General features: G+C 46.1%; 1 long non-coding RNA gene across 1 annotated transcript; it reads right to left on the bottom strand.

The window, feature by feature from the left end:
• LOC138992083 (uncharacterized) lies at window positions 1-26,973 on the bottom strand. Its single transcript, XR_011467941.1, has 3 exons — window positions 26,396-26,973; window positions 20,191-20,263; window positions 1-3,798 (listed from the first exon to the last, which is right to left on the bottom strand). It is a non-coding gene; the product is annotated as an uncharacterized lncRNA (long non-coding RNA).

Here is a 26,973-nt window from a genome sequence, read left to right on the forward strand (position 1 = left end):
TGAGTTGCCATTGCCTTCTCTGCCAGATACAGCTGAGCTATCAAGAAAGGAGAAACACAAGGAGGTGGTAAGGGAAATCCTCAAGCTAATAGAGAAGCTGTGATTCAGATCATGAAGAGGGAAGAGGGTTTGAAAGCTGGATGGACCATGCAGCAGGAACCCCATCCCAGAAAGGGGTGAATCTCTCCTTCCTCCTCCCCCAGCCCACAACCTTCCCCTCTCTCAGCCTCTCCCCAGTCCTTGCCTCCTGGCTCCTTGCCCTCAGAGAAAGCTGTTGGAATCTCTCCTCCAGGCCCTGGCAGTGGTTTATACACAGAAAAGAGACAATGACAGTGGAGTGTGGTCCAGCCCCACTGTGAGGGGAGGGCAGGTGGATTGCCCTTGGGCAGCAGCACAGGACAGAAATGACTCAGACTTTGGAGCCAAGCTGACTTGGGAGGCCTTCAGAAAGGCTCTTGACCTCCATGTGCCTGAAGTTATCATCTATAAATAGGGATACAAGTTGCTCTTTCACGTGGTGTCCTAAAGTCTGGACTAGACAGGGTCTGATACTTAACAGGGCTCTGCACACAGTAAGTACTGCATTAAAGCTCCCACAGCTACAGCTGACCTGTGGGGAGCTTCTGACCTTGATCTATACTGTCATCTGATGAGTTCAGTGAGTGCCACTTGGTTTAATTCATTCAGCTAGTAAGCCTGCGCTGCCCTTGAAGGCCAGGTGCTATGCTAGGAAACAGTGGGGATCAAAGGCACATGGTTCTGTCCTTCTGGGGCCCACAGGCACCTCTGGAGCCCCTGCAGTCTGTTGGGGAAAGCAGACTCTGCTTCTTTCCCGGGACCCTTAGGGGAGACCATGACCCTCCCCCTTCCCTTCTCAGCCTACTTGATGTGCTATGGAGCAGGGTGGCTCATGAGTGTCTGCAGGTACCTGTGCGTTCTGGCTAAGGGCACCTCTGATGAAGGTGCTAGAGATAATTATGGTGATTCTGACAGTGGGGTGTTCACAGCTGCCCTGGCATCCTCCGGGGTTCTGCCTGGGGCTCAGAGCCACAGTACACCCTGTAAACCTGTGGGCTGAGAAAGCAGGCATTGTGCTAGGGGCTTCTGCATAGGGAGCTCATCTGCTGGCAAGGATCTGCCTTGAGATGGAGCTGATGCAGCCAGTCACAGGCCATCAGAAGCTGCTGGTGATGGTGTCTGAAGACCAGCCATTTCAGGAAAACAGTGTGGGGAGGGGGCTGGCAGGGGAATAGGGGTAGGTACAGGCCTCTAGTCCAAACACACCTCCACCCCTTCTGAATCTCTGCAACAATATCAACTATGATTCTTTTTTTTAATATTTATATATTTATTTAATACTTCGGGGAAGGCAATGGCACCCCACTCCAGTACTCTTGCCTGGAAAATCCCATGGAGGAGGAGCCCAGTGGGCTGCAGTCTATGGGGTCGCTAAGAGCCGGACATGACTGAGTGACTTCACTTTCACTTTTCACTTTCATTGGAGAAGGAAATGGCAATCCACTCCAGTGTTCTTGCCTGGAGAATCCCAGGGATGGGGGAGCCTGGTGGGCTGCTGTCTATGTGTTCGCACAGAGTCAGACACGACTGAAGCGACTTAGCAGCAGCAGCATTTAATACTTATTTATTAATTTAGTTGCAGCTCATAGGATCTTTAGTTGTGGCATGTGGGATCTAGTTCCCTGACAGGGATTGAACCTAGGCCCCTCAGCATTGGGAGCATGGAGCCTTAGCCACTAAGCCACCAGGGAAGTCCCTCAACTATGATTCTTATAATAAGTCCCTCAACTACGATTCACAAACCATTATCCAGGTGCATTCAGAAATTCAGAATTTGAGGGATTTTAGGGAAATAATATGGTTTAAAGACTGTATGGTATCTGACAACCCTGCGGGGTCTGGGGCAGCACCCCATAATCAAGCACACAAAATAGAGGAGCATTCAAACCTAGCCAGGAACAGAAAGACTATAAATTGCTCCACATTCATTTAGGAAGGAGTTGACCACCAAACAAGTTGTGCAAAATTATGGTTTACTGAACCTTTTGGATTTATGATCACAAAGAAGGGCTCGTCAAAATGTGTTAGTTACAATAATAGTAAAACAGTAATAATATCCTCTCATATTTGCTGTATGACTCAGGGAACTCAAACGAGGGCTCTGTAATAACCTAGAGGGGTGGATGGGGTGGGAGGTGGGAGGGAGGTTCATGAGGGAGAGGACACATGTAGGCCTATGGCTGATTCATGTTGATGTATGGCAGAAACCAACACAACACTGTAAAGCAATTATCCTTCAATTAAAAATAGTTTTTTCTAAACAAAAGAAAAAATATAATATCCTCTCGTATCCACAATTGCTTTCTCGATCTTACTCAAGTGGAATAAAACACCTCCAGAAAACTGCATTTATATAACAGGCAGTTTAGGTGAAAAACAGTTGAGGTGCTCGGTCAAGGCCCAGCCCCCGCCCATTCCATTCCCTGCAAGTATAGACATTCTGGAGCGGGCCCTGCAGGAGTGACTGCCCAGGAGAAGGCCTGTGTGAGGAGGCATCTGGAAGGACTTTTTTTTTTTTTAATTTTTATTGGCTGTCCTGGGTCTTCGTTACCGTGTGCAGGCTTTCTCTAGTTGCTGCGAGCTGGGGCTACTCTAGGTGCGACGCTCGAACTTCTTGTTGCGATAGCTTCTCTTGTTTTGGAGCGCGGGCTCTAGGAAGCTCGGGCTCAGTAGTCGAAGCTCATGGGCTCTAGAGCGCTGGCTCAGTAGTCGTGGTGCATGGGTTTAGTTGCTCTGCAACATGTACAATCTTCCCGGACCAGGGATTGAATCTGTGTCCTCTGCATTGGCGGGCGGATTCTTATCCACTGTGCCACCAGGGAAATCTCTGGAAGGACTTCTTAGAGTTCCTGCCCCTGAGGTGGGCAAGGACCTTCCCCAGTCCAGTGGAGGTGCTGCAGAAGCTGAGGGCCAGCCTAGCATTTCTGCTTAAAATAGAGAAAGAAGATGTCTCTCCTTTCCTCCCTGAGAGCTGTGAGAGCTTAAGCTCCTTGGCTTAAGGTGTTACCAGGCGTGTGTGCATGAGATGGGTGGGGACATGGCCTCAGCCTTGATGGGGAGCCTGGTGAGGGCCTCTTGGCTCCAGGGGTAGGATCCACAGAGCAGCCAAATGAATGGGCAAACTGCATGTTTCTCTGTCCACATTAAGTCCTTTCCTTTATTCCTGATCCTGAATGAGGGAATCCAGGGGAGAGGCAGAGTCCAAGCTCCGGCCAGCAGACAGTGCCCTGGAGGCCTCAGCACTGGCCACCTGCCAAGGGAGACATCAGGGCAGGTGAGAGTGTTACAGGTGTGTTTTCATTGCCCGGGGATGAGTCCCAGAGAATGAATTTCTCATTGCGTTACCTGAGAGCATTTGCACATTAAAGTTTGGGAACTCGTGACAAAAGAGAAGGGGCATCTCTGAGACACAGGGAGCTGAGAATGGCAGGTTTAGCCTCCTCTGCTCAGCATGGAGCCAGAAGACTGGGGCTTCCTTAGTGAGAACTGAGACTTCATGAACATATATACTTTGCTCACACGATTACTATATTATGTCATTCAAACAACTCTTTGAATAAGATGCTATTGCTTCCATTATATATTAGCACTCAGAGTGGCATGATCCAGGGGTGGAGCTGGTGTCTGAGTTTGCAGGCTGGCTGTCCCTGTGGCCATCTATAATACAGTAACCACAGGAGCACTCCACAGTGCTTGCACAGAGTCTCCACAGTGTTTGCTCTGCAACAGAAAGAACAGAGTTAATGATACAAGAACCTTAGGAACCTGATCCTCCTTTAGCTCATATCTCCTATTTTTAAAAGTCAATCCAAGGACTGTTTACCCAAGAAACACTGCCAAGCATTTGTAGATGGCTTTCAATGAACAAAACCCTTCACCACATCGCATCTCATCTTGATACTGTCAATGAAAAGGTAATGCTTGTAGAGGAGGACTTTATGTCTCTATTTTATGAATTTGGGGATGGAGGCTCACTGAGAAGTGTGCCTTCCACAGCCAGCAGGCAGATGGCAAGGACTTGAACACCAGCTTCTTTTATGATAGGTGTGCTACCCCATTAACTCCTCTCATTCTACTCTAAACTTTATTTTCAATCTTCCTGACCCAGTTTAGGCTGGCTTTACTACTTTGGGTTCCTAGAACCTAAAGGTTTATAGTCATAAATAATTGCACTCTAAGAGTTAATGTCAGGAAATTGACTTGAAAGGGACCATCTAGCACAACAGTAATGTTTCCTGACTCCAGGGACAAGGAAACACTTGCTGAGGAATTGTGCCTTCATTGAATCAACCTCACCTCCATTATCTTAAAATTTAAAAAGCATCTTAATAGGGAAAAATTAGGTTATGAGAAATCCAGAATTCAGATGCTTTTCCATATGTTTTTATCTGCTTACTAGCTGATGAGTTCATTTGAGGACTCAATAGTTAACCATTTTTTCAGTTGAACCTCCCTGCTCCAAACTGTCAAGGAGCACAAATATTGATTTAAATACATGCATTGAGATAGCTTCTCACTCATCAAATGGAGGCAAGCTATAGTGGAGGACAGGGTACATTCACACACTATCAGTTCGTTCAGTTCAGTCGCTCAGTCGTGTCCAGCTCTTTTCGACCCCACAAACTGCAGCACACCAGGCCTTCCCGTCCATCCCCAACTCCCAGAGTTTACTCAAACTTATGTCACACACTATGACAGTCTTTTATTCATATATGACCTAAAACAAAAGTTTCATGAAACAACTTTTAATTTTTAAATTTTGTATTTATCTTTTCTTTGTTTTTAATGCTGGAGATGTCCCACTATATTGATTTTATAGTTCACTAATGGGGATTAAGATCTGCAGTTTCAAAATACTGGCCTATGAGTTCTTACTAACTCTCTTGTATCCAGTCATCACTTATATGTGAGCTGAGTTTTCGGTTTTAATCTCTCTCTTGAGCTACAGACTCTAATTCCCAACAGTCTATGGAGCTTCTCTGCTAAGAGGAACTCAAAGTGAATGTAACCCAAGCAGAACACAACACCTCTCCCCTCTTTCCTCCCAGTTTCCCTCCCTAGAGTTCCCCATCCTCTGAGGGGATCACTCTTGATCCAGATGGCCACGCCAGACACTTGGTTGGTGTCCTCTTCTTCCCTTCCTCACTTCCCATACCCAATCAGTCACCGAGTCCTGTCCAATAGCCCCTCTAAATATCTCCTGGATTCATCTACTTCTTTCCAACAGACCATTATTATCTCTGAACTACTTCAACAGTCTCTAACTGGTCTACTTACTTTCCAATGTGATGCCTTTCAATCCACGCCACACACAATGGAGAGAAGTCCTTCTAGGATGCGAAGGCTGATCACTTCACTCTTTAGCATAAAAGCTTTCAGTGATCTCCTGGAACTTGTAGTAACATGGCTTCCTTGGCTTGGAACCCTCTTCTATTTGCTCACCAACCCCACATCTATCTCTGCCCAGCCCTACTCATTCTTCACGTCTCTACTACGATGTCACTCACTATGGGAGCTCTGACCCAACCTAGACAGCAAATTCAGGTCAAACTGGCCTAAGCATCCTTGTGCGTGGTCCTTTAGCCTCCTGCCATCACCTGTCCCAGCACTTACTGCCCTGTACTGTCTGAATAGTTCTGCATCATAGCCCAGTGTCTGCAACAGATACTTGCTGAATGAAAAAATGAATTCTGGTATGTAACCTAGTCTTTTCCTTCAATACATCATAAAAAATTTTTCTACTACATAATTTTAAAGGTGGGCATCCTGTATAGTATTGCATGAGTGTACAGCAATTTATTTAACTATTTGTCAAGCATTTAGGTGGTTATAAGGTTCCTCTGACTATACATATTATTATAGTGAGCACCTTTGCACACAGTTCTCAACACGCAATTTCAATTATTTTCTTGGGCTAAAATTCCTAAAATTTGAATTGCAAGGCCAAAATGTATGCATGTTTTAACAGGTTTTGATTTATATTGCCAGGTTGCCCTGCAGGAAGTCTGGGCTAATTTGCACTATTACAAACAGTATAAAAGAGTGCTCATTTTCCCTCATTCTTAGCAACACTGGGTTTGATTAAAAATATATATATATCCAATTTGAAAGGTAGAAAATAATAATTCCTTGTCGCTTCATAAGGGATATTAGCATTAACAATTGCATAAAATATTTTCATGTATTATTCATCATATGAGGGTTTACAGATACACACAGGATAGTAATAACAGCTGTTATTTAGAGAGTGTCTACTTGTAGGCAATGTCGTATACAGAAGATTGTTTGTGAGAACTTATTGCATACAGAAACTGCTAAAAGTTCTGTTTACATTATTTGTCACCAAATCCTCACAAAAAACCTTACCAAATATGTTGCAATACATCTATTTTACAGAAAATCTAGCTGAAATAATGATAAATTATAAATGATTATAAATGACAATAATTATTGTTCAATTATTATGTGCTAGTTATTAATGCTTAGTGCTTTCAAAGTCCTAATTAATTCTCACAACAGCCCTACTGTATGGATGTGAAGTTTTGACAAAGGTGCTAATGTACTTCAATGGAGAAAGGACAGACTTTTCAACAAAGCTGCTGGGCCACCTGGAATTTCGTATGCAAAGAATATTCCTTGACCCTTATCTGGTACTATACACCAGATATAACTCATAATCAATCATAGACCTAAATGTAATAGCTAAAACTATAAAAATTGTAGAAGAAAATACAGGGATAAACTTGATCTTGGATTATGTAAGAATTTCTTAGGTAAAACCCCAAAATACATAAACTAAAAAGAAAAAGATAAGTAAAATTTTATTTTGGACTTGACCAAAATAAAAAATCTACACTCTTCAAAAGACATTGTTAAGAAAATGAAAAGACAAGTAACAGTCTGAGAAAAAACATTCCCAAAATCTGATAAAAGACTTACATATCTTGAATATATAAAGAATTCTTACAACTTAATGAGACTACAACTCAATTTTTAAGAGTAAAAGATTTGAACAGTCCTTAATCAAAGAATATATTCAAGTGCCCAGTAGGTACAAAGCAAAATAAATAAAACCAAATGAGATACAATTACACATTTTTACAATTGACTAAAATTAAAATACTGGCAATACTCAGAAATATTATATGATATCACTTATATGTGGAATCTAAAAAAAGTGATACAAATGAACTTATTTATGAAACAGACTCATAGAACTTAAGGTTACCAGGAAGGGTGGAGGGGAAGAGTTAGCAAGTTTGGGATAGACATGTGCACGCTGCTGTATTTAAAATGGATAACCAACATGGATCTACTGTATAGCACAGGGAACTCTGCTCAATATTCTGCAGCAACCTAACTGAGAAAGGAATTTGAAAAAGAATAGATATATGTATATGTATAACTGAATCATTTTGTGGTGTACCCGAAACTAACACCACATTGTTAATAATCTATACTCCAGTATAAAATAAAAATTTTAAAGAAGGACTACTAATACCAAGTATAGGTGAAGATATGGAGGAACTTAAACTCTCATACACTGCTGGTGGGAAAACAAAATGGTACAACCACTTTGGAAAGCAGTTTGGCAATTCTTTTAAGGAATTATCTATTTCAATGTTTTTTAAAATTTTTATTGGAGGATAATTGCTTTACAATGTTGATTTCTGCCATACAACAATGTCAATCAGTCATCAGTATATATGTCTCCTCCGTCTTGAACCTCCCTCCCACTTTCCACCCCATCCCACCCCTCTAGGCTGCCGCAGGGCATCAGGTTGAGCTGCCTGTGTTATATAGCAACTTCCCACTAACTATCTATTTTAAAAAGTTAAATATATACTTACTGTGTAACTGAATAATCTTGCTTCTTGGTATTTATCCAAAAGAAATGAAAACACACTTCTATGCAAAGAACAGTAGCAAACAATGATAGCAGCTTTATTAATAAGATCCTCCAAATTAAAAAAATCCCAAAAGTTCAGTAATAAATAAATGGGAAAATAAAATGCAGTATATCACAATGAAATATATATATCACTCTGAAATAAAAAGGATTGAACTGTGACATATGCAGTAACACAGATGGAACTCAAAATAATTATGCTGAGTGAAGGAGATGAAGTACAAAGGACTATAGAAACTACAGCTTAATTTATATGAAATTCTAGAAAAGGTAAAACTATAATGATAGAAATCAAGGGAGTGGTTGCCAGGGGCTGGGGATGGGGAAAAGTGATTGCAGAGATACAGAAGACTGTTGGGTAACAGGACTGTCTCCTGTCTTGATGACTGGTAGTTACACAACCATACACATTTGACATTATACTGTACAATTAAAATTGGTGGATTTGATTATATGTAAATTACACACTGTAAGTTTTATTGTAAAGACGATTTTGGAAAGAAAGTAGGAAGGAAGCAAAGGAGGTAGAAAGGCGAGAAGAGAAAAAAAAAATACTGTCAGGCCAGATAAAAGCTGGTTAATGTCATACCAATATGACAATAAATATGGCAATAAAAGTGTAACCATTGGAGCTATATTCTTTTGCCAGACAGAAGTCTGCAGCTAAACATGTAAAAGAAGGAAGAAAGAAAGAAAGAAAATTCAAGACCTATCATAATTCAGAAACTGGACTATTGAACTCTTGGGTTTATACCCACTTAAAGGTGCACACATGTGTACTAAAAGGCAAGTTCAGTGATGTTCACAGCAGTTTTATTTGCAATAGCTCCAAACTGAAAACAACCAAAATGTCCACCAATAGTAAAATGACTTGCAACAAATCAGACAATAGGTTTTTATACAGCAGTTGAAAAAAGCAAACGATGGTGACATGATATCCTGATGGATTTCATAGAGGTAATGTTGAGCTTAAGAAGTCATATGCAAAAAATACATGTGAAGGATAGAATTCCATCCATAGGGATTTCAGAAAACTAATCTGTGGTGATTGAAGTCAGAGTAGCAGCTTCCTGGGGGAAGACATGACTGAGGCAGACCTCTGGGGTCAGGAAATGCTGAATAGATGGATCTGGGTAGTGGCTGCACAGTGTATAATGGAGTAAAAATTTAGTAAGCTGGACACTCCAGATTTGTAAACTTAATGAATTTAAGTTATGCCTCAGTGGAGAGACAATTATTTTAAAGACATACCAGAAGATCAAACCAGTTAATCCTAAAAGAAATCAACCCTGAATATTCATTTCAAGGACTGTGCTGAAGCTGAAGCTCCAATACTTTGGCTACCTGAGGCAAAGAGCCGACTTACTGGAAAAGACTCTGATGCTGAGAAAGACTGAGGGTAGGAGGAGAAGGGGGTGACAAAGGATAAGATGGCTGGATGACATCACCAACTCAATGGACATGAGTTTGAGCAAACTCCAGAAGATAGAGAAAAACAGGGAAGGCTGGTGTGCTGCAGTCCATGGGGTTGCAAAGAGTTGGACTTAACGACTGAACAATAACAATGACAAAAATACTCAGTGCCTGTTCATTTCAGTTCCTTGATTTCAGACTTGGCAGACGTACAGACCAGCTAGGTTGGGTTTTTATCTGTTCTTTATGAAAACAAGGAACTTGTTAGTATGAAGCATGGGCATTCTGAGCCGCCCTGTGAGTGAAGATTTGTCTGAGAACTGTCTTGATGGTTGGAAAACTACTATATAGGCAATCCCATGTGTTCACATAGACTATGTTAATTATAACTTTCTTATCTGTTCATCAGGTCAGATTTCTCAACCACTCTCTCTGGGGCACCTGGAGCCTTGAGAAGACCTAATTGCCATCTCCCTGTCTGAGGACCTATTAAAAAGTGCTTTGAGCAAACAGCTTGAGCTGCAGGAGGAGTGGCGGCTGTTCATTTTACAACTTTCAGAGGGTCAGGGCCCCTTTCTGCTTTTGTCAGGTAACTCTGGGTTCCCAGATGGGTGAGCGAGCTTACTATAGTCCTCTTTGCTGTTTTTCTATTGAAGAAAATTTTTATTGAAGGTGTGTGAGCTCCCTTTCACCTGGGCAGAGGGGAAACACAGAGCTCACAGGCTAAGCTCAGCCTCACTGTACAGCCCCAGGGGCTGGTCACTTAACATCTTTAAACCTCACCCCAAAGATGTTAGGAGACATAGTCAATGTTCAGAGATAGGAAGATGCAACATTTTGAACATGTCAGTTCTCCCCACACCAGTCTATGGATTCAATGCAATCTCAGTAAGTTCCCAGAACTAATATTGTTAGTTTGTTTTTGTTTTTTCATAAAATGGGTTGCAAAGAGTCAGACACGACTGAGCGCACGCACACACACACACACAGAGAAAACTTGACAAGATAATTTTAAAGAATATATGACTGTCCAAAGGGCTAAAAATAGTAAAGACATTCCTGAAAAAGACTAGGTTGGGGGTAATTTGATATTGGGAATTATCATGAAATTATATGACAAATGAAACAAACTAGACACCAGCACCAGATGTACTCTGTGGACATGATGTGACATGGTGACGTTGCAGACAGCAGGGGAGGAAGTGCTGGACTGGGGCCAGTGGCTATCCAAACAGAAAAAAATAAAACTGAATTCTCTCCTCCTCCATATGTTATGGACTTCGTGTAAATTCCAAAGGTACTGAGGACTTACAGGTGAAAGGCAAGAGGATTTCTTCAACAAGAGAGAAGAGAAAGTACTAACTATAAAAAGGAAAGATTAATAAACCTGACTGCATTAAAATTAAGAACTCTATTCATCAAAAGATGTTGATGAAAAGTGAAAAGACAAGCCATATCTTGGGAGGAGATATTTGGAACATTAATAACAAATAAAAGACTAGTATCTGAAGTGTATGTTAGTCGCTCATTCGAGTCTGACTCTTTGGGACCCCATGGACTGTAGCCCACCAGGCTCCTCTTTCCAGGGGATTTTCCAGGCAAGAATATGGGAATGGGAAGCCATTCCCTTCTCCAGGGGATCTTCCCAACCCAGGGATCAAACCTGGGTCTCCCGCATTGCAGGCAGATTCTTTACCATCTAAGCCATGAGCAAAGCCCAGAATATATAAAGAGCCCCTGCTAATGCATAAAAGAAAGACAACACAGCAGAGACTGAGCAAAAACCACGAATAGGCATTTCTCAGAAGAGGGAGAAATTATAAGCCCATTATAATCAGGGAAACGCAGCACAAGAACCCAGCAACAAACCATTTTAGAAAAAAATGCTAAGTTTTGGGCAAGACATGAATCAAAAGGAACTTCTATGGTAATATATTCCTTTCTTTTTTTTTTTTTAAAACTTGATGCAGTCTCTTGGGAAAACCATTTGGTGGTTTCCACAATTGAGGGTTTGGATATTTGTGGCCCAGCAATTCCACTTCTAAGTGCACATGCTAGAGCAGGGTCAGCAAACCACGGCTCACAGGCCACTTTTTGCTTTTTTGTTTTGTTTTTGCCAAATAAAATTTTATTGGAAATCAGACATCTCATCTGTATGGCCTGTGCCTGCTTTTACTCTAAGAGAGCCGAGCTGAGTGGCTGTCATAGGGACCATAAAGCCCGAAACCTAAAATATTTACTAACTAGCCTTTTACAAAGTTTGCCAACCCTTACCTAGAGACATTTTTACAGCCTCATCTTGCTTTCACTTATCACATTTTTTTTCCTGCACTGGGTCTTTGTTGCTGCACATGAGCTTTCTCTAGTTGTGCTGCACGAGCTTCTCATTGCAACGGGTTCTCTTGTTGGGGAGCCTGGGCTCTAGCGCACAGGCTCAGTAGTTGTGGCACACGGGCTTAGTTGCTCCGAGGCATGTAGGATCTTCCCGGACCAGGGATCAAACCGGTATCTCTTGGATGCAAGGCAGATGCTAAACTGCTGGGCCACCAGGGAAGCCCCAACATTTTTTATGGACTTTATTTTTCAAAACAGTTTAAAATTTACAGGGAAGTTGAGAAAATAGTACAGAGAGCTCTCACATGCTCCTGCACCTCATTTCCCCTATTATTAGCATCTTATATTAGTATGCACCTACATGTTCATACATTGATATGAACTGAAAGTGAAAGTTGCTCAGTTGTGTCCAACTCTTTCAACCCTGTGGACTATACAGTCCATGGAATTCTCCAGGCCAGAATACTGGAGTGGGTAGCCTTTCCCTTCTCCAGGGGATCTTCCCAACCCAGGGATCAAACCCAGGTCTCCCGCATTGCAGGAGGATTCTTTACCAGTTGAGCCACAAGGGAAGCCCCAAAACGAGCTAAGGTGTTTACTATATTCACAGTTCCTTAGCTTTTATTCATTGTCTTTTTCTCTTCCAGGGTCCCTCTCAGGATGCCTCATTACATTAATTGTCATGTCTCCTTAGGCTCCTCTTGGCTGTGATAGTTTCTCAGACTTTCCTTTTTTTTTTTTTTTTAAGCTTTTTATTTTATATTGGAGTGTAGCCAATTAACAGTGTTGTGACACTTTCAGGTGGACACCAAAGGGACTCAGTCATACATACATATGTATCCATTTTTCCCCAAACTCCCCTCCCATCCAGGCTGCCACATAACATTGAGCAGAGTTCCCTGGGCTATATAGTAGGTCCTTGTTGGTTACTGATTTCAAATATAGCAGTGTGTACCTGTCCATTCCAAACTCCCTAACTATCCCTTCTCCCCATCTTCTCCCCCACTCCTGCAACCATAAATTCATTCCCTAAGTCTGTGAGTCTCTCAGACTCTCCTTGGTTTTGATCACTGTGACAGTTCTGAGGAATGCTGCTCAAATATTTTTGAAGATGTCCCTGGGAATTTATTTGATGTATTTCTTATGACTCGATAGGGATTATGGGCTTTGGGGAGGAAGATCAGAGAGGAAAAGTATCGTTTTACCAAGGGTACCAACTAACAAGAATTATTTCGGCTTATAATGACCTTGATCACCTGCCTAAGGAAGTGTTTGTCAGGTTTTGTCTGTCAAGGATTCTTCCCCTCACCTTCTGCCTTTGCATACTGGACTCTCTGGAAGGCAGTCACGATGGGCTTCCCAGATGGCTCAGAATCTGCCTGCCAAGGCAGTAGATGCAGGAGACGTGGGTTTGATTCCTGGGTTGGGAAGATCCCATGGAGAAGGAAATGGCAACCCATTGCAGTGTTCTTGCCTGGAAAATACCAGGGACAGAGGAGCCTGGAGGGCTGCAGTCCATGAGGTCGCAAAGAGTTGGACATGACTTAGCAACTAAACAACAACGGCAGCACTGTGCACAGGCTACACTTATGGGACGGGGATTATTCCTTGGGGGTGAAATGTATTATTTTCTTCAAGGGAAATCTGCCTCTTTTCTCCCATTCATTTATATATTCAATCACTGATATCAGTATGGGCCCATGAATACATATTTACTTTAAACTTTGGGTCAAATGTTACAATACTACTTTATTTTGTAGCTTGGTGTTCCAGTCTTATCACTAGGGATCCTTTCAGTTGCCTCCTGTATGCCTCTATCAATGGAGGTTTTTAAAGTTTTGAGCACTTTCTTACATGCTAGCAACACAAAATGCTCCAGGTTCACCATGTGTATTTCCTTTTCTGGTTCTAGAATTGGCCATTTCTCCAAGGACTCTTGGTTCCTTATTGGAGAATGGTATTAGAAACCAAGATCCGGGTGCTAAGATACTTATTGTTATTAGGGTGTCATTGCTTCTAGGCCCTCTTAGACTATAGGACAGGAACTATGTACGTATATATTAACCTCTGTGTGTGTGTGTGTGTATGCATATACAAATACTTCTACATGTAATCATCTGTATAAGCTACACATGGGTTTATACTAATGTCTCCCACTCTAATCCATTACCACATGGATCATTCCAGCTTCCTCTCTTTGACTATTTGTAAATTCCCACTCCAACTATAAGAAATTGGTTTCCCATCATCTGTCAACCATTTACTTGATTGTCCAATTCCTGTGTACATGCTTAATAATATCAGAATAAGTATTGCATGCCCCCATGGGAAACAATTTTATTAACCAGAGCACAATGCTTATGTGCACTTTTCCATGCCTCTATTCTTACTTATTTCTAAAGTTGCTTAGATCAGCATCTTTCTCCACCCCTTTCAAATGCAAATGTATCATTCATTTGCAATACAGTTAGATTCTCTTGGGACATTCTCATTCTTCTATAGGGTCCCCTGATCTCCTAGATGGATTTTTAACTTTGTGTATATTAAAATTCTGTTTGCTATTTGTGTGCCCAACTCAGTCACGTCCAACTCTTTGTGACCCTATGGACTGTAGCCCACCAGGCTTCTCTGTCCATGGGATTCTCCAAGCAAGAATACTGGACTGGGTTGCCATGCCCTTCTCCAGAGGATCTTCCCAACCCAGGGATTGAACTCAGGTCTCCTTCATTGTGGGCAGATTCTTTACCTTTTTATATTCATACCTAATTTGTGGGATGGTTGTGAGCATTAAATGAGATAGCATATGTAAAGTACTTAGTCTTCACTGTTGACAATTGTGTTCCTATTATCGCCCCCTCAGAAATCATGGTCAGTTACTTCTGCTCTGTGTTAAGTCACCTCCATGAACTTCACATTAAGCCCTTTCTTATAGGTGACCACCTGTGAGGGGTCAAGTCCACTCCACCAAAGAGGATTTGGGGAGCCAGAGCTGAGGTTAGAGGTCATCCGCTATATGACCTTTTTTGCACATGAGGAAAAAGGGGCACAGAGAAGTAGATATTGAGTAGAGTTCCCTGTGCTATACAGTAAGTCTTGTTGGTTATGCTGTACTTTAATTTACACTGACAGCGCATCTCCATTCAGACCAACCATACACTCAACTTTTTGCAAGGTTTCCAGGCTAGAATATCTGTTTTCTAGAGAGAGGTTTCTAGAGTTGTTCTCTTGAGTAAAGAAAACCTCGCAGTAGGTTAGTGCGGTCGACCCAATACTGCAGATGTAGCAGAGCTGAAAGGAGGCTGAGAGGATAACAGGACACATTCGGGGGAAAAACATTCTTCTGCAAGTGTAGGACTTCTGATCTATTAGCCCATCCAGTGCGGTAACTACAGTGAGCAATGGGTAACACCAGGACTGGGAAATGGGGACTGCGCACAGCCTGTGGTTGGTGTAGTACTAAGAAATGACCACACGATGTCACCAGAAGCCATTATTTGGAAACAAGTCAAGCTGGGCTCCCGGCCTACTTCTGATCTTTCAGTGCCTGTCTAGCAGATTCATGGGGTCGCAAAGAGTCAGACACGACTGAGTGATTGAACTGAAATGATCTAGCAGAAAGGAAATTTCCCTGGAGCTCTGAGTGGCCTCCATGCATGTGGCTAATGAAAGAAGGAAATTAATAAGCAAGTCCTCAAAAGTAACTTCAAATGGGAAGGATTCACTTAGACCAGCACTGTCCAATAGAAATATAATGTGACCCCTGAATACAAGCAGAATATGTAAATTAAATGCTCTACTAGCCACATCAAAAGAAAGTAAAAAGAAACAGAGGAAAATAACTTTAATAATTTATTTAACCCAACAGATTAAAAACTTGTCATGTCAATATATAATCAATACAATAATATTAATGAGATACTTTATTTTTGCATGCTGCCTTTGAAATCTGCTGTGTGAGTGTGTGTTTAATTTTTATTAAAATATAATTGATTTACAATGCTGCGTTAATTTAAGGTGTACAGCAAAGTGATTCAGTTATACATATACATATATATCCAAGATTTTTTTCCATTATAGGTTATTACAAGATATTGAGTAGAGTTCCCTGTGCTATCCAGTAAGTCTTGTTGGTTATGCTGCACTTTAATTTACACTGACAGCACATCTCCATTCAGACCAACCATACTTCAAGTGCTCAGTGGGGCCAGGGGCTGTCGTGCTGGACAGAAATGAAACAAGTTCACGTGCATCAGCTCTGAGAAGCAGCTTGCATGCACTGGAGAGATATGGGGGCCCAGAAGCATCCTGAGTGCAAGGCTAATTTAGCAAATAGTACCAAGTCAGCTTGCATTCCCCCAAATTCCTTGCCACTTGCTGGATAATGCCTGAAATTCTACTATCTGCTCCTTTGGGGCTTCACATCCTTCAAATCCTAAATGTGACACACTCTTCTCTTTTTTTACTTACGAGCCAGAGACCCAGGATCTGAGTTTATGGAAGGATATGGGCCAGGAGGTCTTCTCTCCACAGGAAAGGGTAACAGACAAGCAGCTTCTCTGGCCCACCAGAGACTTGTCATAGCAAAGAGAGTTCAAGGCCCTGTAACCCCCTGCCACTCCACCATCCCCAGTTAGCTTTCCTGAACCCACACAGGAAATGCTCAAGATGGTCAAATTTGACAGCCCTCCCATCAAACTAGCTTCCTAACCAGAAGTGCTAGAGGAAAGCCAGCCCGCTTGGCTCTCTGAGCCCAGTTCCTGCATCCCTTCTACCACCCTGGACCAACACAGCCCATCCACGTTGAGTTGGGTTGTCTCATCCACACGCACTAGGCAGTTTCCACCAGACAGAAAGGGAATGATGTCCTCACACTTCCTCCTCATCCCCACTCCCGCCTTGGGCAAGAATTTCAGTCCAGTGGTTCCTTAGGCTTTTGGCCCAGTCTACTGTAAGGACTCCTGTGGAGAGGGGAAAGGGGGGACTCGATTTCCCAGGCTATTGTGGGCCCTGGTAACATACTATTATCTGGAGGAAATGCTGAACATTCTGGCTCCCAGGGCCAAACAGCCGACAGTGTGGAAATATCTGAATTTCTGGAGAGATTGTTTTTCATTGCCTGGCATTGTGTTTACAGCACATGGAGGAGGAGAAGGGCATGCCTGCCACAAGGAAATGGCAACCCACTCCAGTGTTCTTGCCTGGAGAATCCCAGGGACGGGGGAGGCTGGTGGGCTGCCATCTATGGGGTTGCACAGAGTCGGACACGACTGAAGCGACTTAGCAGCAGCAGCCACATTGGAATAGAAGCCCCATTCCTTGAACAGACTGCTCAGATCAAAGTGCTTTCAAAAGAATTAACCAAAGTTATTCAACAAAATGCTTGGGTACCCACAGCCCACAGCAAACACAGCAGCCAGTATAGGAATACAGATGCTGAAAAAAGATTGGGAGTTCTAAGTGATGAAAAGGATGGTGGCAGTGAGTCAAAAGGATCAAACAAAGCTGGTGTGCTAGCATGGTAGCTTGGGGCAGCCGCACAGAGCTGAGGCCCATGTCCCATAGACATTGCTGCTCTGCCCAGCCCCCAGCCCCCATCCTATTTCTCTCCCTGTGGTCTAGAACCTGGCCCCACCACATCACCTCGACTGTGCCCCACACTCCCCTCCTACCAACCAAAGGGAACCAAAAAGTCAGAAATTTAAAAAAAAATTTTTTTTTTTTTGCCATGAAATTCCTGGAGAAGGGAACGCTTTCTGGTGAATAACATCTTCAGGAAGACAAAAAAAGCTAACTCAGCAGCAGTTGCTAGGAACTTATCTGAAATATCAAGTGTGTCTTACTTATCGGTAACTACTTGGTAACTTATCTAATTTGGAAACAGATTCTTCATGATGCAGCTCTCTTGGGTGGGACCGAGTAAAACAACAACAACAACAAGACAAACTTGCGGAAAAGCTACACATAGGTGTATTCATTCACATTTGCCCCTAAAGGTTCCCAGACCACAACTCTCATTCACTGGAGGTGATTACTGGGGTACAGCCTGAACTCAAAAAATAAGCCAGGGGTGAAGAAATGGGCCTTACGGTTCACTGTCCCACTGTCCTGGGTGTGTAACTATACAATTTAGCCTGGAAACTGCCTGCACCCCTTCAAAGTTGGCTGTGGGGTTGGCAGGTCAGTGTGAGAACTGTATGTTTGAACTGTAGGATTTGGTGATGCCTAGGGTCACATTTGGGGCTTCCCAGGTGGCACAGGGTAAAGGGCCGATGCAGGAGATGCAGGAGATTTGGATTTGATCCTGGGTCAGGAAGATCCCCTGGAGGAGGAAATGGCAACCCACTCCAGTATTCTTGCCTGGAAAATCCCATGGACAGAGGAGCCTAGTGAGCTACAGTCCATGGTATTGCAAAATGATGGACACGACTAAGCACACACACATACAGGGTCACGTCTGGGGAGTGTGCAGGATTTTGCATGTGGATTTGCCTTCTTATCCAAAGAAGCAGCAGGTAGGCTGGTGTGGCAGAAAGGGCACTGACTGGCCTGGAAGGTAGTCTCTGCCTGCCATCAATGGGTGGTGTGAGCTAACATTTGTCACCTACTTCTCTGGGCTTCCCTGTGGTTCAGCTGGTAAAGATTCCCCCTGCAATGCGGAAGACCTGGGTTCAATCCCTGGGTTGGGAAAATCCCCTGGAGAAGGGAAAGGCTACCCACTCCAGTATTCTGGCCTGGAGAATTCCATGAATGTATAGCCCATGGGGTCGCACACCCAGCTTCTCATTATAAGGAAGAAATAAAAAGCAAAGCCTATATTTAGCTAAGAAAGTGTGAAATGGCAAAGTCCAGAATTTCTTTCAATGGTGCATTTGTGTTGTATGTATGTGTGTGTGTGTTGTCAGTGTCTGATGTTGTAATTCTCCTCAAATTTGACCACAAAATACCACATAGCCTAAATGCCAAAGCCTAACACTGTCCCTGTTAATAGCATTCCTATTTGGATGCCTTTAAAAAATACCTAGGAAACCACCTATTTCTGTTTAATCTGCAAAAAGTTTTAGTTTTAAAGGTAAGGTGTTTTTGAGTTACTGAAGCCTAGTTTAAACAGTACAAAGTACTGTGTTTTTAAAGCTTAACTAGACAAGAATTTGTTTCCTTTGAATGACAAAAAAAAAAAAAAAAAGCTATTTTCTTCTCCAACAAGGAGGGGGGTATGTCATCACATAGCAATAAAAACTGAAAATCCAACCAAATTAGGACTGACAAAAAAATGGCAGCTGGTAAAGCCTGAAATTGTAACCTATTCTCCAAGTCGTGGAGAAATAAAATTAGGGCAAGTTCAAGGATGAGAAGTATCAGTAAAGTATCTAGGTTTTGACTCTTCAAAACCCCTGAGAGGCCCAGTGATTTCTGGTGGAAATTCCCAAAACCCTCAATCATGAGTCACTGTAGTCTGCTGCCCCCTGAGCCTCCACTGGTTTTGGCAGACATCAGCACCCCATATCTCCAGCCCAGCACTGGTGGGGAAGCTCTGATTGGGAGAGGATGGGGCTGAGGGATGGGTGGTAGTGAAATGACCTTATAAGGCAACTTTAAGTCCTGGGGAAGGCCTGGTGTTTCATCAAACTAGAAAAAATGTTAAGATCTGAGACCTCCTGCCCCTCCCATTGAGAGTCCAGAGAAAGAGGGAGATGTGTTTAAGGACATCCTTCTATTTAAACACGAAGGGTAATCAGGGTAATCCCCCTAATGATTCTATCTTAAGCAAGCTCTGGAGGATGGAAGACGTCTAGCTCACAAAGGTCAGACCTTGATGTGAGTGTACCATGGAGCCGGTCAGAGCCTGGAAGAAGCAGAACCCAACGTGGGGGTATTCATACCTTGGGAATCACCAACTTCCCATTTTACAGGTGATGGACTTCAGGGTCAGAGAGTGAAGTAACTTAAGGACTCCCAGCCAGGATTAAGCCCAGTCTGCTTCCCAGGTGATGGGAGCAGGACCTGGAGTGGGAAGGAGTTCCCACCTTCCACCTGGCCACTCAAAGCTGGGGCTCTGTGGCAGAAAGAATGGGTGTTCCCTGGGATTCTCATAGACACGCACATTGGGGCTCAGTGCTGAGCTGTCTGGGATGTGCTTCCTGGCACATAATTACCACCATCAAGATTATTATTAGCATTAGGCGTTTACATGACACTTAATATTTCCAAAGCATTGTACAGCCATTTAATTAGTTTTTCCTTGCAACATTCCTGTCAAGTCTGCACTTGATAGCTGGGAGACTGACAGGGGCAGGCAGGAGAGGTGAGGGGATAAATGCTAAAGGTTGATGGAGAAAGAGGGATGGCAGCACTGTCTCTTGGCTTTCCTTCTCTGATGACCTAGGGAAGATAAATAACCTCCTATGCTCCCTGCAAATTCTGTACTCCCAAGCCCTAGGTCCCCACAGTCAAGGTACCTGTAACTTCCAGGAGGTAGAGGATGTGAGGAGAATCTCTTCTTTGGTGTATTTTGGCTCAAGGTTCAGATACCTTCCAAAAAGAAAAAAAAGACCCATGTCAAGTTCAAGTTCACATTCATTCAGAATTGTTGACACCTTCAGTTTCTTGCCAAATCTCAACTACACTGCAAATTTACAGAGTTGTGATTTCCAGACCTAAGACAGCCTCCAATAGGAAGACTTTTTAGCATTTGACAAGTCCTAATTAGGTTTGCTCACTCCTCATCTAAGAGCCCTGTGGGGTCTGGGGAAACTGGGGTCTGACGTGCCCCCTCAGTGACAGAGACCTTGCAGCAAAGCCTCTAGTTCTGCTCCTTGGGTTCAAGGACAAAGCTGTGGGAAAAGGAAATAGGAGGGAGCCAAGGCTGAAAGACTAAAACTCCTGGTGATTAGCTGAGGGAGATAGCACTCTGGGGTCCAGCCCCCTCTTCTCAGCCCACCTGCACTTTTCTGAAGCAAGCTGAGAGGCCACCTCCTTTTTCTCTGCCTGGAAAGTTCTTTCACCAGGGCCTGGGTGAGTTGGAGCCAACCATCAGCACAACCCCTTCCACATAGCACCAGCTGAAGGTTCTCAAGGATGGCAAAGTTTCTCACTGGCCTGCAGAGGACCTGGAGCCAAGGTAGAGGGGAGTGGACCCCTATCTCCTATCAATTCTGATCCTAGGTCCCCTCCTTCCCTCTCCATCCTCACCCTCATCCTGGTCAGTAAGAAGGGCTGCTGGAGCCTTGGAGAGGAGCAATCCCGAGGGATGAGGGATGATGGCTAGGAAAGGCTGGGTAACCCGGATTTTGCCACTGTCCTCCACCGGCCTCCGAAAGTGGTGGTGGGACAATTGAGGCTCAGGTCTAGGAAGCCTAGGGACTCCTCCTCTCAGCGGGACTCGAGCTCTCTGCACGCCCCAGCCAGGGCCCCCGCTCCTGCTGCCGGAAAGCAAGTCTGGGAAAGACTGGGCTTTGGCGATCACTCTGGCAGCCGTAGCTGCCGAGACCAGACACTGAAAATGGAGGTGCGGGTTGGGCTGGTGGGGTGGGGGTGAGGGTTCCCAGCAACTTCGACCTGCCAGGACCAGCGTTTTTGCCCCCGCAGCCCGCTGCAGCCAACCAAGAATGAGTTCACGCGGGGCCCCTTCCAAGGTCACTGAGCTCAGAAGCGCGAAGAGCACCAAAACCCGCAATGAGTGGCTGCCCGACCGCGCTACACCCGGAGAGGCTGTCAGAGTGAGGGAAACAGAAGGTCATCTCCCTGCAGAGGATTCCAGTCCCTACCAAGAACCAGAGATCTGCCTACCCCCGGAGAGAACTCGGAAGGCCGGGCCAACGTTCACCCGAAGGAGCTCCGCAGCCTACACGAGTCCCGCCTGGCTGGAGCGTCTGGGATCATCGAGGCCGCCTCGGTGCGGAGAAAATGATAACACCCCCGTCCTCCCTGGGTGCTCCGAACAGACTTTCCTCCGCTCCTCCAAGAGCTGGGGATCAATTCTGCTCTTCCTTTTCCGCTTGCTATAAGCATCCCCTCGGGCTACGTTATGACTCTCCGTGCCTCAGTTTCCTCCTTTGAAAGTTGGAGAGGCAGTGCCACACTTCTCAATAGGTTACTGTAAGCATTAAATGAACTAACCCCAATTAAAAGCTTAGAGCTGCTCCCAAAGCACACCGCTGTATGCTGGATACTCTTCCTCAGCATCCTTACCTCCTCTTAAGGGGACCTTCCTTCCATCTGTTTGTCTCTCTCCCCTTACCCCTCTCCTTCCCTCTCTCCGCCATCTCGATCCCTCATCCACATTCTCCCCTTTCCTTGTCTCTCTCCTTATCTCTCTGTCTCTCCGGAGGGCTTTGTAGACCCGCAAAATCTGAATGAAATATGCAAAATGAATCCATTCTTTTTCTTTTGTCGGTCCTGCCACAGAGGCGAATCTGAGCTGTGTGTACTTTGGAGCCAGCGTTTTCCGCACCAGCGCCGCCGAAGTTCCCGCGTCTCGGTCAGCTTGCCGCAGCGCACTCTTGTCTGGCATCTTGTGATTCCTGAAATCTGGGTTTCTTGGCCCACCTGGGAGAGCCAAGGAGGTGGTGGGTTGGACACTGAGTCCCTGCTGCTCCTCGGTCCGGCTAGGAGACAGCGATCACGCTGCCACCGTGCTCAACCCACAGCTACAGCCGCGGTGCCGCCGTGGTAGGCCCAGGCTTGGAGCTCGCATTTCCTGGGCCGACATAGCTTAACGGGGTGGCCACCAACTCCGGGGCCTCAGCACCCAGGCCAGAGGGCACAAAGTTCCATGGGTCAGATCTGAGAGGCTGGGAAAGCGCCCGTGTCACAAGCAATATGAGTTCCGCGCTGCCGAGAACCGGGACTGCGAACTTTTCGCCGGCCTCTGAGTGCAGCTCGATCTCCCGGACTCGGGAGAAAAATTCCGAGCCGTACAGACCGCCAGGACGTCAGGGCCAGGTCACCAAGTACACCAAAGGATCGGTTAGCGTTCACAAGGACAAGTGACCAGACCCTTGATTTTTCCATCTGCAGCTAAAAACTTTAACCACTGGCCCTGAATCTCAATGTGCGCCGGTTGTTAAGACGCTGAAATTCACCACTTCCACTTCCGAGGAGCCGGTGGCCCAGAACGATTCTTGGACACGCAGACTGGAAGACGAGAAACGTCCCCTCCATCCAGAATGAAAAGGGTCCCAGATTCAAAGTGGCAGCCTTTCTGGGTGTCCCACGGGGAGTTTCTATTCCCAGGGGAGGGGAAGCGCGGCCTCCGCCCAACCATCGTAAAAAGCAGCGGATCCAGCCTCGCGCTGCCCCTGGTCGTTGGGAAGCTGAAGAGGAGGTTAGAGGGCCCTGCCTGCTGCTCCGTCAGGTGCAGATCTTTCCGGGGCGCCCCAGTCGGCACGTCTAATTTGGGCGCAGGCAGGCTGCCCCAAGCTTGCGCGCCGGCCCTTTCAAAAAGCACCCACAGCGGGCAACTCTCGCTTCCCTCCAGCTTCACTAACCCGAAATTCCAAGCAAAAGTCACGCTTTCTCGGGATAGCCAGAGGAAAATACTGTCTCCCACCCCCTTCTTTCCGTTCTTTATTAATTTCATGGTGAGTTTTAGGGGAAGTGGCTTAAGATCTGAGCGATCCTCCTTTGGTCTCAACGCCTACCTTTTTTGCTTCATCTATCTAGGAGCCTCCAGTTAGGAGCTACTCCGGCCCGACCCCAGGAGTTTCAGAGTGTCCATGGCTTCGCCCGTTTTTCTAGCAGGGTCTAGCTTCCGTTCTTCCTTGACCTCTCTGACAATGACTGCAATCCAGGGTCCTGGGTCTTCTCTCCTAAGGCTCCCACATGAACATCCATTATGTTCTCCCTGGCTCCGTGACACCCGTCCTCCCCAGCCATGTCCCACACTGTAAACTGACTGAAGTTTTCCTGTTTGTTTCTTTTTAAAAAAGGTTTAAGTAAACGGGCATTTGGGATTCCTTGGTGGCTCACATGGTAAAGTGTCTGCCTGCAATGCAGGAGACCCGAGTTCGATCCCTGAGTCGGGAAGATTCCCTGGAGAAGGAAATGGCAACCCATTCCAGTATTCTTGCCTGGAAAATTCCACGGAAGGAGGAGCCTGGCAGGCTATGTCCGTGGGTCGCAAAGAGTCAGACATGACTGGCTTCATTTCAAACAACTATTCGGGCCACCAAGAAGCATCCTGACTCCACGCAAATGAAATCCCCAGACAACTGAGAAAACAGTAATATTAATTGAAGCAGCTACATATAAGATATTAGGATATAAATGGCATGTAAAAGTCCAGAATCTATTAAGAGCTGGAAATAGAAACACAGGACATACACGTCTACATATACTTGTTAGATTCAATGTTAGATTCAAGGTCAGAGTCGAGAAGGGATCAATCTAATCCAATTTCCTCAGTTTATGAATAAGGAAACAGGCCCAGAGAATGCCAGGGACCCTCTCAAGGTCGCATAGCAGAGGAGTCGAAAGAATCCAATTCTGACTCCCAACTCACTGCCCATCCTACTCCGACTCAGGTGCTTGCTGCTTTAGGAATCACAGAGCAAACAGCTTAAGCTCTCATGAGGCGAGGGGATTCCGTGAAGGATCCCCTTCCTGCAATCTTGTCTCTCCCCTGTCTGGTGTGGACTGTCCGGAAATGGTCTGGATCTCCCGGCCCAGGGAGTTCAGATCAAATCTCCCCCCTATAGCCTCCTCTTCCGGAGAGCAACACAGGTGCAGTTCTCCGAGAGCACCGATAGGTGGCGCGTTCCTCACAGGAAAACCAGCCGGGAATCCTCCCGCGCTCCTAGGACCCTGCTCTCCGCCCTAAGAACCCGCCTAGGGTCTCTCTCGAAAGAAAGCGGGTAGAAAGGGGTGCAAGAGAGGGGCTCAGGTTCGTGCTGGAGGTTTGAAAAGACACTAGAAACCTTGATTCTAGCCCTTCGGCTCAGAGTGACCACACTGTTTTAAGAAGCTAAAGAGCTTGGAGCGCAGAGGGCACGGCTCTGCTCACTGGCCCAGAGACAACACCAGGACTTACCAGGGTCACCCCTAGGGGGCGTTATCTCCCCTCAACAAACGCGTCCACGAACCCGCTCCTTCACGCAAGCGGGGCTGCTGCCTTTCTCTACCACCATCCCCAGGCCCCATTCTTCCGCCTACTTTTTTTTTTTTTCCAAATATTGGGAATGGAGTGGGGGGGAGTAAGGGAAGCCGGGAGCTTTTTTCAATTGCGACGATAATTGTCCCCGAGATGGGTTTCTTAGTCTGCTCATCCATTATTGACTTCTTTTCTAATATTTGGTTTTGCCGCTTTGATCGCCAGAAGATCACAGACTTGACTCCTTTGCATAACAATTTTGGGGCGGGCATACTCGGTGCGGGAGGGGAGGGACGTGCCTGGAATGGCTTTGGGGTCGGTATTCCATCCCTCCCCCGTACTTCATTCCTGACATTGAGGCCAGCCTGCCTCTCACTGACTTCCCATCCCTAACAGCATCATTCATGCCTGGAAAGTTCTGAAGGCGAGTGGGGGTGGAGAGGAAGCAGGGAACCCCCACTCCTCGTCCCTCCCCGAAAGGCAGCAGGAACCTTAAGGCCCTCCAGTGGGACAGAAGAGAGGAGGGACTGTGTCTCCCGCTCGCCTCCCATTGCTTTCCCAACCCCAAGAGATGCTTCCTCTTCCACCGCACAGACGGTCTGGGGAGAGAATATACCTTATTTGAAGGTGAATTGAATGGAGTTGGCAGACCCAGGGAAGGAGACCACTGTCCCCTGTGCTCTCATTTGGCACTTAGGCCTCGGGACAAAACTCAGATGTCCAAGGTTCCCAATACCAGCGGCAGCCTGATCTAGTTCCTTCCCGCTCTGAGTCTCAGTTGCCTCATCTGTGGAGTGGGCTTATAGACTATTCTCTCCCTGAGGCCCTGTGATGTTAACCTGGCCACATGTTGCCACTCTTTCCCCCAGTGAGGACTTAGGGTTTGGGGATTTCGTAGGAAGGTTAATCAGGATTTATCAACTGCTTCCTTTGCCTTTGCCTAGTTCAATGACGGGGGTGAGGGAGTGGTGATGGCATGGGAGGTGAGCAGTGGGTTTGGGGTTAGAGTCCTCTGGCCCTTGCTCTATCACACACCTCACTTCGAGCCTCAGTGGGAGGGAGTTGCTCTCAGGTTCGCAGCTGGCACACAAAGGCACCCCCGGAGACCTACACATGGACAGGCACAAGCACAGCCAGGGCACAGAGCCCATGCAAACACTTACACTTACATACCCGGACACAGCGCAACCACGCGAGGGTTACAGGAGCGCAGAAATGCACACAGTCCTTTCGTGCAGTTGGCACACACGTACACACGCACTCACCTGGAGTCTCTCACACACAGAGTCACGTAAAAACACTCAGGCGCCCGGCTGCACCGTCGCCCCCCAGCTCTGGTTTCTGCAGGAGCAGGGGGAGAGGGAAGGTGGCCCCGAAGGCCGAGACCTGGCAGTGACCCCTCCTCCGCACCTCACCGGCACAAGATCCAGTCTGAGCGAGGAGGTGGGGGGGGGGGTCGGGAGGTGGGGGAGGGCACCCGGCTTCTCTCCCCTCTTTCCCTCTCTTCTTCCAGGCTCGGTGGACTTCCTTTCCCCACCTGCCCCCCTTGCGGACCAAACTTTTCCCTCTCTCACCTCCCCGCCAGCTGCCAGTAGCGCGGATCTCATGTTGGAAGCCGGAGTTTCCCCGCACCCTCCCCGGGAAGGGGGTCGGGGAGGTTGCACCTAGTGGATGAAACGGGGGCGCGGCCTGGCTCGTGCCCGGGGGCCGGTGGGGAGAGCGGCGAGAAGGCGCTGGCCGGGAGCCCGAGCGCCGAGAGCCTGGTGCGCCGACTTCTGCTTGCTTTCCCCGGGCCAGCGGCAGAAGAGCCGTGGGACCAGTGTTTAGCCCTGTAGGAGTAAAGGGAAGAAGGATGACTGCTGGGGCGAGCCGGAGACCGCGGTTTTGGAGCCGTATGGGCGTGCAAAGGACTCGGATGTCGTATGTGTATTTTTTTTTCTTGAGTTATTCTTTTTTTGTTCCCAACTTTGGAGTTGGGTCTGACCTCCCGGGGAGCATGGACTGAGCCGAGGGGGGGCAGCAGAACCCGGAAGCCGCCCTGGCCCCACCTCGTGCGCACTCTCACATCCGTACCCACCGGTGTGCACACGCTCGAGGCCAGTCAGTGTGGACCCCGACCCGCGCCGAGCCGCATGGAGGCGGGAGCCGCCAC

Source organism: Bos mutus, chromosome 2 (genome assembly GCF_027580195.1).
Source record: "Bos mutus isolate GX-2022 chromosome 2, NWIPB_WYAK_1.1, whole genome shotgun sequence".
Taxonomy (NCBI): Eukaryota; Metazoa; Chordata; class Mammalia; order Artiodactyla; family Bovidae; genus Bos; species Bos mutus.